This window comes from Erpetoichthys calabaricus, chromosome 1 (assembly GCF_900747795.2).
Source record: "Erpetoichthys calabaricus chromosome 1, fErpCal1.3, whole genome shotgun sequence".
NCBI lineage: Eukaryota > Metazoa > Chordata > Cladistia > Polypteriformes > Polypteridae > Erpetoichthys > Erpetoichthys calabaricus.
In genome coordinates this window covers 299,246,283-299,260,115 of record NC_041394.2, presented here as the reverse complement: position 1 = coordinate 299,260,115, position 13,833 = coordinate 299,246,283, and the positions used below count along the sequence as shown (strand labels likewise).

The following is a 13,833-nucleotide window of genomic DNA, read 5'->3' as shown; positions in this document are numbered from 1 at the left end:
TGTAGACCATTTAAAAGTTAAATTTAAAGTTGTGTGTACAATTGTTAATGTAAACTGCAGAAGAAAATGTGTTTCTTTATGTAAAAAAACAAAAAAACAAAAACAAAACAAAAAAAACTTCCCAGCATCAGCTCCCAGATGGGTGGACAGCTGCATGTTGTTATGCCGCAAATCAGTTTGGATCAGTGTGCTAGATTAAACATTGAATTGACCCGTTTGTTTGTTATTTACAAACGGAAACACTTAACAGATCAGCTTTATGAAGTTATTTTTATTATATACTGTTATTGCTGATCAGTTTTCACATCCGCTAATAAGTAGTTTTCTTTCAGATCCATGAGATGACATTTTTTAAAGAGTTGCAAGTTGCTAGCCCTGGCATAAGTGTCTGTCAACAGGTGAAAATGCAACTCTGCCTAAAGTTAATAGGTACATTTAACAGACTATTTGTTGTATTTAGCTAGCCTGTGCACTTGTAAGTAAAAAATGGTGATGACTGACGTGAACATTTACCAGACAATGTATTTGTTATATACAAAGAAGTACCGAATCTATTTTCTTCCAATACAAGTCACTAGCTTGAATTTCTCAAATTAACTAGCTTCACTGCTCTAAAAGAACCATTGTCAATAAGGTAAGTAAGTGTAAGTGGGTTACTTATGATATTGTGTGCTTGTCTTTGTGCTGTATTGTCAGCTTTGTCCCTCAGGTGCTCATGCATAGAGCTAGTGCTGTTGTGAAATATATTGTGCTTTTTACATAATGAACAGGTGAAATATAGATACACACACACACACGGGGGGGGGGGGGGGGGAATTTTGCTTGATATTTGGAAGAACGTTCTTCTCAATATTGTGCAGCGGCTGCCGTGATTAGCCTACTCAAAAACAGTACAGGGAGTCATAGCATGCCAGTGAGCAATGAGGAAGAGGGGTGTTTTAATTTACTGTTTTGTGGTAGAATATTGTCAGTCTTATTGAAACCCATTGTATGATAGACACAGATGCAGAGAGGTTCAGGTTAGTTTAAAATCTCTTGACAGCAGTAATTGATTGATAATTGAAAATGGTTAGAATTAAGACTTGAACCGAACATAGACCTACAAGATTGTAGTTTGATATCTCTGCATTAGTAGAAAGATGTATTTAAAAAAAAAAAAAAAAGTCTTATGTGTTTTTGATCTAGATTTTGTCCAGTTTACATTTGGAGGATCATATCCTTTTAATGTGTGTGACAGTTCATCATTGGGTATACTCGACCACACTATTGGTTGGTGCTGAGCGATATGAACTGTAAATAATTTTTGTGATATTTTTAGGCCATTTTACTGATATATATCTCAATATTTTAAATTTTCCTCAAAATCACTTAATAAATATTTGATTTAACCATTTAATTCATACAGTCACACCGATACAATGACTCTAGGATTCCCTGCAGACTGCAACTTAAATGTATATGAAATCTACAACCCCAAATCAGAAAAAGTTGGGACAGTGTGGAAAATGTGAATAAAAAAAGAAAAAAGCAAGTTATAAATTCTCCTCAAATTTTATTTCATTGCAGACAGTATGAACACAAAATAATTCATGTTTGTTTTTGTCAACATCATTTGATTTGTAAATAAATATCCATTCTTGCCATTCAGGCTTGCAACACATTTCAAAAAAAGTTGGGACAGTACAGCATTTACCACTTTGTACAGTTCCCCTGTCTTTTAACAACACTTAAAAGATGTTTAGGCATTGAAGAAATCAAGTGACTAAGTGTTGCAGGTGTTAGTTTGTCCCATTCTTCCTGCAAACGACGTTTTAGGTGTGCAACAGTACGGGGTCTTCGTTGACGTATTTTTCGTTTCAAAATGCGGCAAACATTCTCTATAGGAGACAAATCAGGGCTGCAGGCAGGCCAGTCAAGCATCTGCACCCTCTTCTTACGCAGCCATGCCTTTGTTATGCGCACAGTATGTGGTTTGGCATTGTCTTGCTGAAATAAGCATGGGCGTCCCTGGAAAAGACGTCATCTTGAAGGCAGCATTTTTTCCTCCAAAACTGAGATATACTTCTCAGCATTGATGGTGCCATCGCAGAAGTGCAAGTTACCTTTGTCGAAGGCACTGACACAACCCATACCATGACAGACCATGGCTTTTGGACTTGTATCTGGTAACAGTCTGGATGGTCCTTTTCCTCTTTGGTCCGCAGCACACGGCGTCCATTTCTTCCAAAAAAGATGTGAAAAAACGATTCGTCTGACCACAATACACGTTTCCACTGCACAATGGACCATCCCAGATGCCTCCGAGCCCAGAGAAGTCGACGGCGCTTCTGGACACTATTTATGTAGGGCTTCATTTTGGCACAGTACAGTTTTAGCTGGCATTTCCTAATGTAACTACGTACTGTAGTGCTTGAGAGTGACTTCCTGAAGTAGTCCTGAGCCCACGCAGTTGTATCATTTATTGATGAATGACGGTTTTTAATGCAGTGCCGTCTGAGGGCTCGGAGATCACGGCCATTCAGTTTAGGCTTGCGCCCTTGGCCTTTGCGCACGGTAATTTCTCCAGATTCCCTGATTCTTTTCACTATGTTATGCACTGTAGAGGGAGAAATGCCCAAATCTCTTCCTATCTGTCTTTGAGAAACGTTTTTCTTCATCATTTCAAAGATTTTTGCCCACACTTGGTGGCAAACTGGCGACCCTCTGCCCATCTTTGCTCCTAAAGGAGTAGGCCTTTCCTCGATTCTGCTTTTGTACCGAATCATGATTGCAATCATCTGTTAACATCACCAGTTTCAAATCACATCATTATTTAGTTATTATACCTCATTACTACCCCTTAATTGCCCCCATCCCAACCTTTTTTGAAATGTGTTGCAAGCCTGAATGGCAAGAATGGATATTTATTTACAAATCAAATGATGTTGACAAAAAAAAAACATGAATTATTTTGTGTTCCTACTGTCTGCAATGAAATAAAATTTGAGGAGAATTTATAACTTGCTTTTTTCTTTTTTTATTCACATTTTCCACACTGTCCCAACTTTTTCTGATTTGGGGTTGTAACTTGATTGTATTCATTAGTGGTTTCTTTTGGAACAGTTCTTAAATGCAAAACAGGGTTACATTGCGACCAAGTTAAATGTAACAAAAGGTTATTTATTCAAACCTGGTCATTGCATACAACAAGAAACATTTCCAAACATGAATTAAAGTGCAGAATTTGTGCATAATGTTGCTTGTGACAGCAGGACACTTCTGTGTGAGAAAACAGTAACAATCACATCACATTATATTAAACAGGGCATATTGTGTATGTCTTTTCCAGTTATTTTGTGCAGTGTTTTTGGACCAATTTATTCACTTTGTACTTTTGTGGTTCACTTCCTTTGCTCTCCAGACTGTTTCACACCTCAGATACAAACACATTCATTTTGTGCGAATGCATCACACAGTGGTCTGGATGGGCAGGTTAGTGTATGTGACATGTATATGTATTTTGTGTCCGTGAGAGAGAAATTAGTGAAACATCAAAGTGAGCCTCATGGTGGCATTTTATCCCTTTGAACCCTGCCCTCCCAAGCGTTTTGGCACTATAACACTAGTCTTTCCAGCAATTTTCAACTATTTAGAAAACCCACATTATTTTTATATTTTTTAAAGGTAACATTTTACTGTCTAATGGTATTATGATAAGCCACAATGTTATAACAACAGATCGATGCTATAGAACAAGATGCATCTCTTTCAGTCTCGGTTTTTGTTTTCTACCGTCCTGCCAACTTCAGCCTTGTCATAAGGACGCAATGCCAAAGCTGCACTTTTGAGTGATATGCTTCAAAATAGTTTTTAGTGCCAGAAACAATACACAAGAACAATTCACATGATTTCCACCACCTTCCAATCAATTGCCCAGCATTTCCTCTTTCCTGCGGGGCTCTCACCTCTGCTGTCAAGCACCCAAAGTCCCTTGGGCACGGTGCAACCCACACCTGGGACCGTGACAGTTGGGGAGTTTGTCTGAGGTAGTACACCTATTATACTGTAATGCAGATGTCCTAAGGTGAGTTGAGGAAGGAAATAAACCTCCCGTGGAGCATAATGGTAAAGGCTCTTTAACTGCTTGTACTTCTTTGCGCACAGAGCATCTGTTTTAAGTTGATCCCATGCTAAAATTCACCTGAAATACTTTCTGCTTTGTTCATGAAACATATGAGAAAAAACAAAACTGACTGCTTCTAAAGAAAAAAATTACTGTAATGTATTTTTTCTTTTTAACTTTAAAGAAAGGGCAAAATATAATGAAATCAACAAAAGAGAGTTAAGCATTTAAATCTATAGCAAAAATAAAAAATTGTCTAAATGTCTTATGAATATAAAATTTTTTGCTGCTGTGCTTTTCTCAACATAGAGTGAGAGAAGAGGGAAAAACAGCTAATTAAGTGAGATCAGTGTTATCAGTTGACACTGATTATGAATCTGGCTGGAACCAAAACCAGCAGCCACAGTGGGTCTCCAGGACCCAGTTTGAAAACCCCTGCTCCAGGTGGTCATCTTTGCACACTATCTCTCCATAAACTCATGATCCTGTTGTTGTTAATTACTGTATGTCTAATTTCTTGGTTTTTGTACAGCACAATTGGCAGCTGACATTTAGCTAAGCCTGTGTGCTGCGTGATAGGCCACATTCCTGGGCTATTTTTGTATATACAGTATAAAACTGGTGAAAAATTATCTGATTTTATGCCAAAAGCTAATTATTGAAAAACTATTTTTAACAAAATAAATTGATCATTTTACTGTCCAGCACTACAGCTAGCACCAGTTTAGAGAAAGGTGAACACAAGAGATGCCACACTGTGGTCGTTGCAAGCTGGACGTATAGAACACAGCACACGTCAAATTGATGCTAGTTGTGTACTTTATATTCCAAGGTGTGTGAAAACATTACAATGCATACACTTCATACCCAGCGATGTGTGCAGAAGATGATTACACATGCAAAGCAAGCCAGCTGTTTATTCATCTGCCTTAAAACTGTGTGTGTGTGTACTAGTTAATATGTTCGCAAGCATTTTAGTATATCTGTACTTGGATCTTTTTTTTTTTTTTTTCTTCTCTTCTAAAAGACAGCACATTTATGTACCAAGTTCCATGGGTCCTTTCATGTTTCATAAAGAAAGTCTACTGTTCTCCAGGTTGAAAATTTTTTACTGGTGTACCATACACAGCAAGTTGTCAGGCTGTCTCTTCTTTATGGCTATGTGCCCATAGTGGTCTTGGAAATCAATATCTTTAATTTTGTCATGACACTTGTAGGGTTGTGTATTGCAATAGAGTGTTCATTGTATTTTGATATTTATGAATGCTAGTATTAGATTATACTTAAATGATAGTTGCATAATGACTTGATGGATACATCACTATTTTTGCTTTGCGCCCTTCCCCACCCATAACCTACCATCTATGGGGGAAGGAGTGAAATATTTAGATTTGTCCAAAATTTTGATCTCTGGTTTTCGACGGATCTCATTGTTTTAGGGTCCCTTGATAGTGAAATCATCAATACCTCGATGATAGGTGTGTGTCTGTCTGTGTGTCACATTTTCTTGAGGACAATCTAAAGCTAAAATGGCTGGACAGAAAAATACCAAACTCAAAACTTAAGCCTGTTATGAGATGATGATGTGATTTATTTTTTTGAGCCAAATCATGTAAAATAAAGAGGCACTCTGAGGAACCCTCAAATACTGTAGTTCTACAATGAATTATTTTATACTTCTTGTCAGTTGCTATTGTAATGACCTATTTTATGAACGGAAACATTAGCATCAGAGCAGTAAATAATTGCTGATATGTTATGGAATAATTCGGGTAATGTGCTTCCTAGGGCGCCAAGCCTACGGACTCTCATGTCTGAATTTTGTTTTTGTTTTGGTATACTTTAATTTCCCCTCAGGGATTAACAAAGTATCACTTAAATAATGGAGGTAACTTTTATAAAAAGCTACTGTGAAGCTGCTTTGAATGATAAATGTCATTGACAGAAATTTTAATTGTTCAAATTTTTTTTTTTTTTGTTGTTGAATGTGGTACTTTATGGTTCTGAATGGGTGATTCAGTGAAATTTTCGATGGTATTAGAATTGAGCTCAATTTTCAAAATCAATGATAAATCTTTTTAAAATACTGTGAACACAATATTATCGTTTATACTTGGAAAAAGAGTCACATTCAGATTAACTGCATTTTATAATTTTTGCCACCTTGTCGTATATGTGGACTTTCTGGTTTCAAGTGGGATTACTGAGGAGTATCTGTTTGCCCTGTGGTACTGAAGACCCTTTCATACATTGAGCTAGCTGCACAAATGCACAGATACTTCCTTCTAATTTAGCCAACAGTGCGATCGCCACCAAATAATGGGGTCCTCTTCACAGCAAATTAAAGATTCTTCTACATAGTTTCTCATTTCAGCTGTAATCCGTTCCTCTAATGTTAGTGATGAAACTGGTTCCTTTACTCGACTGTCAAGAGATTTCTTTTTTCGGTGGTGACTGTGGTTCATGTTTGTCTTCATTTCCGTCTTTGATCAAAACTGTCTGCAGTGACAGAGGAGTCAACTCCTGCTGTATTCCTTCGCTGAACCACCAACCCACCGCCTCCCCTCCATCCTCTAGAAATTTGTTGTTGTGGTTGCCGTGGTAGTGCGGTTCCTAAAGGTTGGAAATGCGCATCATTACCTATGTCACACATTATTATACATTGCATTAAGTTTGCTGAGCACACCAGCATTAATGTCTTGGGTTAATTTGGTCTCCCCCTCTTTAAGCAACTAGAATGTCATCTTTAAGAAGCTTTAGCATGGGTACTAATGAAGAAACTATTAGTCTTCTTCCAACAAAACATCTGTCAACTTGGCAATGGGCTTTAGGGCAGAATTCAGACTCTAATACGGCAATATCTTGCCAGGTGAGAGCAGGTGCCTGCCTGTCATCATCTAACACATGTCTGATGGCTAGTGCCTGCTCCAGTATACACTCCAGCATCTTTTGTTTCAAGCCCCAGCAAGTCGCACAATCCTATGCAGAAGACACAGTCTCTGTTAATAATGTAGTTTACTTTAAGAGTAGGCCAGCCTATGTAACAGCCATGGTTTTACCCTGTTAAAAATAAACAACCGATTCAGCCATCCGATTGCAGAAATAAATATTTTGTCCCATGTATAAAAGAGCGTCTTAAGTAAATGTGTGTTTTACAAAAGTAACTACAGTGATCCCTCGCTATATCGCGCTTCGTCTTTCGCGGCTTCGCTCCATCGCGGATTTTAAATGTAAGCATATGTGAATATATATCGCGGATTTTTCACTGCTTCGCGGATGTCTGCGGTCTACAGTACATGTGCTTCCTCAGTTGATTTGCCCATTTGAATTCAAACAAGGGACGCATTTGAATTGAAACAAAGGGCGCTATTGGTGGATGGCTGAGAAGCTACCCAATCAGAGCATGCGGTTAAGTTCCTGTGTGCTGCTGATTGGCTCAGCAACGGAGTGCTGCATTAACCAGGAAGTACTAATCTCACTCATTCAGCATTAACGTGCACAAGCGCCAACAGAAGATGCAAATGATTGCAGAAAAGGTAAAAGTTTTGGATATGTTGAAGGAAGGAAACAGCTACACCGCTGCAGGACACCATTACAGCATAAATGAGTCCACGATTCTTTTTATTTAAAAAGGAGGAAAAGCATATAATATCTACGGCCACAGTGTCTTTTAACCAGGGCACAAAACGAGTTGCAAGTGGACGTTGTAAGGCAGTAGTCTGGATGGAATCTGCTTTAGGGATTTGGATTGAAGAGTGATGGAAGAAGAACAACAGCAGTGCTAAACAGTCGCCTGAAGAGGCTCCTTTAGAAGAGCTGTAACGCTATCCTTTGTTGTGCAGTAAAATTAAACTTATCGTTATCGGACAAGTCGTCGTGTCATTGTTGGTGAGTAACCATAATTATTTTCGTACAGTACTTATTACATGTACATAGTTTAGTGTCACTGTACACACATTTTATTGTATACAATTTTTCTTGCATTGTACGTATTTATTGATGGTGGCCTGTGTGTTGTAATGGCTGTAACATATGTGATATCGGAGACGCTCGATATCTTTCAAATAATATTTAGGTTTTACTGTATATAAACTGTGTTTACATACATAATTTCAACGAATCTTACCTAATATCTAAGAGAATACAAAGGGTTTATGCTGTATAATTGTGCGTGAAATGTTTATAATAGTGTGGGAGAGTTTATAAGGGCTTAAAATATATAAAAATAACCACATGAACATATGGTTTCTACTTCGCGGATTTTCTTATTTCGCGGGTGGCTCTGGAACGCAACCCCCGCGATGGAGGAGGGATTACTATATAGCTTTAGGCTAAGTATCCTGCTTAACAAGGCTACTTATAAATTAAGTAATATTGTAATGCTCCTTGTTGGTTAGAAATACAGAACTTCCCTGACTCAGTGTTGCAGATTTACTGGTGAAACGTAACTTTTTTAATCTGTTTGGTAACACTTTGATTGTAGTTTACAATCAGGGTCTATAAAGTGAGCAGTTATCGACATGTATGGCTCCATATTCATTCTAGACCTAATGTCTGTTGTTAGAGAAACAAAATCCAACTTCCTGATTTCTGCTTCCTCCTCTGTGTGAACTTGTATTGTAAAAACTCTGGACTGCGTTTTTTGCAAAGTATTTATGGCTCGGCATCTCATACTGATGGTCAAATGTGTTAGCATATCCTTGAAGGAGGCTTTTTCCTCCGTGTGTAAACAAACCATTTCTTTTTAAATGTATCTTGTGATTGTGTTTGTGCATTCTTTCCACCTTAAACTCTCACGTTTGTATTTGGTGTTTTTTGCAAGCGTTCTGAAAAAAGTTGGTTGTACCTGGGTCTGAGTTTTGGACTGCTCACATGAAACGTCTGAACCCGATGGTGTTAGTCTTGATGTTGAATTAGCCTTGCTTGTCTTTGTGAATTCAGGTGGGTGATGTACTCTTTGATGAGAGTATAGATTTGTTGTTGCCAGCTTTTGTTGTTATGTCTTTTTGTCAAATGCAACAAATAACGTTGAATTTTGCCGGCTCTCGTTTTTTGTCTGGGTTAACACCAAAAAAACTGCCAAATAGCGGCACTTGTTTTCTTTTTGGAAACCAAATTAGTGATCTTTAACACTAGAATCCCTGAAGTCTACAAAAAAAAAACTCGTAATCCCAAGCCACCTTAAATTCCTTCGCACCTCTCCTCATCAACATCTTTAGTTTTGCAAATGTGTCGATTAGCACAAGCAACAAGCAGCCTGCTATCCCACCCCCACCCCCCCACTGATGGAGTTGAGTCTGTTGCAGAATTCTCAGAGCTCAAGTCTCTTTATCTGGCAGTGAGGTGCCTGCAGTTGTAGAAGATAAATAATATATTATTTGGAAAACATACATTTCATGTGTCTTCCGTGTCTATAATGATCTGTGTAAGTGTAGGATGACAGAAACCGCTGAACACATAGATAAAACAACCTTTATCCATGTTATACTTATGATGTGAAGTGAATAATGTGTGAAGACTTTAGTCTAGATATCAAACGTGTGCTCTTATTCAAGAATATAACCAAAGAAGAAAAAAAAATTTGATTTACATGTTGCGGTCAATGAGTTAAAAACCCAAGCTCAAATATCATTTGACAGGAAGTTGATATGTATTCTTGAATGGTACAGAGGTAAGAACCGCTTCCTTATATACCTGGTGTAAATTTTGGCTACTTGTAAAAGTTAGCGCATGTTTTTTTATTATTTAGTGTTATTCTCTTAGTGATGTTCACGTGGTACAACAAACTTGCCTCTCCCTATCTGAGTTGATGGCATTTCTCTCCATTCTTTTCACAAGAGCAGCGATGACCACAGTGGGTGCTGTGGTTGATGCCTGCTCAGAACTGTTTGTTGTACCAGCAATCAAAGATACAATGTCCTGTGACTGCTGAGGCATTTGCGCTTTGACAACAGACACCCGTGCCGAACGTGTGGAAAAACGACAGATTAGCTGCAGTCTCAGACATCTAGCAACGTTTTGTTGAGAACTGCGTTTTGAGTTACAACCCAGGGCAAATACTTTCCGAATCTGTGATCAAAGAGATTATGGAGCTGTTTCTGGACAAAGGTAGAACTGTAACAACAGATAGCTTCTTCACAGTGCAAAGACGCTAATGGAGAGGTGAGGAGGAATTTAAGGTTGCCCGGGATTGAGTTTCTTCATAGGCTTCAGGGATTCTAGCGTTAGTTGACTAGTGATTGCTAGTTCCTAGTTAGCGTCTTCACCTTGCATTTTTTTTCTAGCTTGTGCAAGTAAGCATTTGCCAATCATCGTCTCAAAGCAAGAATAATGTTGTGGGCCACAACTGGAAATATCACAACGATAATATTGCCTAAGCCTAATATTAGCATCAATTACAAAACTTTTAGTATTGTGATGCCATGTCATTCAAATTGCAGACATTAAGACTTGTGACACTTTTGCTTCAATTTCTACAATTAGAAACAGATGCCAGATTGTTGACGAAAGTGTTTGTTTGCTCACTGCCTTCAGAGAACGGTTCAATAATTCATGCACTCTTCTTAAACTGACTTTATTAAAACTCCATCACCTACTCCATATTTTGATATAACACCAATCATATCTTGTCCTTTTATCTTACACTTTCAGGAGACCGAGAAGGTCTTTGATTGTACCAGTTGGGTATTTGCTGATAGGTCTTGGATGTAATAGGATTTGAGGGGTGGTTCGTTAATATGATTAAAACTGCTTTTCCCTTCTCCCACAGCCATCTTACTCACAAACACGAATATTTTTGATCTTTTCTGTTCATATAAAGGTGCCAGGCAAGGATTTCCCCTCTCATTTCCACTTTTCAGTCTCCCTCTGGAGCCTCAAGCAAATCTGACATGAACTATAATATCATTCAATATTCAGAGCACCCACTGTAAGATTTCCCAGTATATTAATGATATTCTGCTTTTTCTTAGGCAAATCCCCATCTGATTTCACATTTTTCTTAATCCGCAGGATACAAATAAATTTGACTAAATATTCTGCTCCTCATTGAACCACGTAAGAGAAAAGGCCCTGTCCATTCCAAAGTGATCTTGTTTAAATATCTTGGTACAGCGGTCTGAGCCCTTGTTCAAAATATGGGTGTTTCTGAACTATCACAGGTGTTGTGAAGGTTGACAGGGAACTCTCTAAATCTCTTTTGCCCTAGAATCCCTGAAGCCTAGAAAAAAACTCATAATTCCATGCCTGTTGCAGGTGCTGATCGACACATTTGCAAAACAAAAGATGCTGAAGAGGAGGTGCAAGGGAATTTAAGGTGACCCGGGATAGCAAGTTTTTTGTAGGCTTCAAGGATTATAGTGTTAAAAAATTTCCTTTGTCTTTTCACTCCCAGTCTGAATTTTCAAAGGAATGTTGTTCGATGCTTTAGTTTTTGGCTCACTCCTTGAACTCTTCCCTCATATTTGGTCTCCCTTTCATATCCTTTCTTTCCATTTTCTTTGGAACTCTAAAAGATCTTACATTAAATATTTGACTCTGATTTCTAATAGATCTGATGCAGGATTGTTACTCCTGGAATTACAGCTGTCACTGGGTGTTTAACTCTTCATCCTTTATGCTTTTTAGTTTGTGTCATCCTCTATCTCTCATTTTGGTTCTTTATAAAATGTATTTTAATGTTTCCCATCTTCAGTTAGATTCATGTACCATCCACTTCCTTATCTCTCATGAACCCCCCCTAACTTCCATAAAAGATTTAAACCACAGTGTTGTAATTTTGGGCATTTAATTTCTTAAGCAGTTCAATTTAAATTGTACTCCATCTATATCATACCCCACAAAAACATTTTGCAATGAGTCTTTTTTTCTTGGCCCTTCATGCACCTGTTCATTTCTTCTGCTTTTGTTTTCAGCTAACTTTATAAGATCTCATGTTTGAACATTCAACTTCTTTGTTATATATTTCTTTTCTTTGATCTGTCTGCTCTAACTCTTTCACCTATACTTTGTAAGATGTTCTTTTTAAGCACCACAGTAGCTAAACTGTCATTAGTCTGTAGATGCAAGCACCTGATTCTCCTCTGTCTAATCTCTTTAAGTCCACTTTAATTGTAGTACCACTAGTAACAAGTGGTGCGCTGCAGCTCAGTTAGTGGGGCCTGGCTGACTGTGATCTGGTGACTTGCTCCTTTTCTGTAGTAGTGCTGAGGAGTGGAGTTCATGATTTTTTTTTATAGTGTATCCATTTGATGATTGTTTTCATTTCTTTTTTTTCGTATAAAAGTATGATTATGAAAAAGTACAAATCCCTGATTCTCATGACTTTGTATGTAGAACTGCTGTCTGAAGTCTGTCCTGTGTATGCTTAATTGAATGAAGTCTGTTTATGAAATTTTGAAGGTCTGCATAATTCCTTTTTTAACACTAAATATTTTATTTTACTGTTTCAAAGCTGAACATACCCATTACTGCAGTGCTTCACTTGGTTGCTGCTCTTTACAGTTTCTAGACAGTTTATCTGTATTTGCTGAAAGTGGTGTGTTAGAAAATTATGTTGTTTTATTGACTTTTTATAGACAAAATAATACCTGATTACCTTGGAAACAACAGGATGGAGGTTGTTTGATAGAATTTCTGAAATAATAGTATGATATGTTTGATTTACCAAGGTAGCCTGGAATTTGGGTCCAAAAAAAGATGGAGTTTTCTGGAAAATGAAAGTATAAGGTGTTTGTGACATTTGAAATTTACATTTTTTTGACTTGTTCATTGAATGTTACTTTTAGGTATTATTAACTTGCTGATGACTTCTGTAAACATAAATCTCTTAATAGCAAATGTTACAAACCCCGATAGAGGTTTTGTGAGAAACTTGGGTTAAAAACTTTATCATTACAAGAGTCTGTGTAAATGAAAATATTCTGAACTATCATTTTTACTGAATCATTTTAGCAGTAGTATAATGCTTTAATTTTTATTTCTAGTATTGATTTTAAGCAGTATTTGTCCTTCGTCTACTGATCTGTAGTGCTTTAAAGAACAGAAGAAGACTTGTGCACAAGGTATTTTAAAACTGCTGGTTAAGTGCTGAAAGTATCACATTTCTGTTATAGTACCATTTTAAAACCTGGATCTTTCTGTACTTTTTCAGTACTGATACACCGCACATCCCTAGTCAGTGGTGATAACCTGTCTCCATCACTCATTAAATTCAAGCCCTGTGCATATCATGCATGTTACTTCATTTGAGACCGAGAGATAAATGGAGATAAATGCCATCAACTCAGAGGGGGAGAGGCAAGTTTGTTGTACCACGTGAACGTCACTGAGAGAATAAAACTGAATAATAAAAAACAAACGATTACTTTTATAAGTAGCCAAAATTGACACCAGGTGTTACTGACTCAAATCAAATGTATGTTTTTTTATATTATAGTGCTAATGCTAATAATAATAATAACAGATCACTACTCATAACACAAGGCGCCTGGTTTCGAACCCAGTACCTTTGGATTATAAGGCAGTGTTTTTTACCTCCACACCATTCAAGAACACGTATAAAGTTCCTGTTGATTGACATTTGAGCTTGAGTTTTTAACTCGTTGCCAGCAACATGTAAATCAAATGCGTTTTTTTTTTCTTTTGTTATATTCTTGAGTAAAAGTACATGTGTTTATTTGATATTAGGCCTAAAGTCTTTACACATTATACACTTCACGTCATTATTAGTA

The 13,833-nt window shown here is 37.4% G+C and overlaps 1 protein-coding gene across 1 annotated transcript in view; it reads left to right on the top strand.

The window, feature by feature from the left end:
* The window catches only part of ppp1r12a (protein phosphatase 1, regulatory subunit 12A), a 355,094-nt gene that overhangs the window by 43,730 nt on the left and 297,531 nt on the right, over nucleotides 1–13,833 (top strand).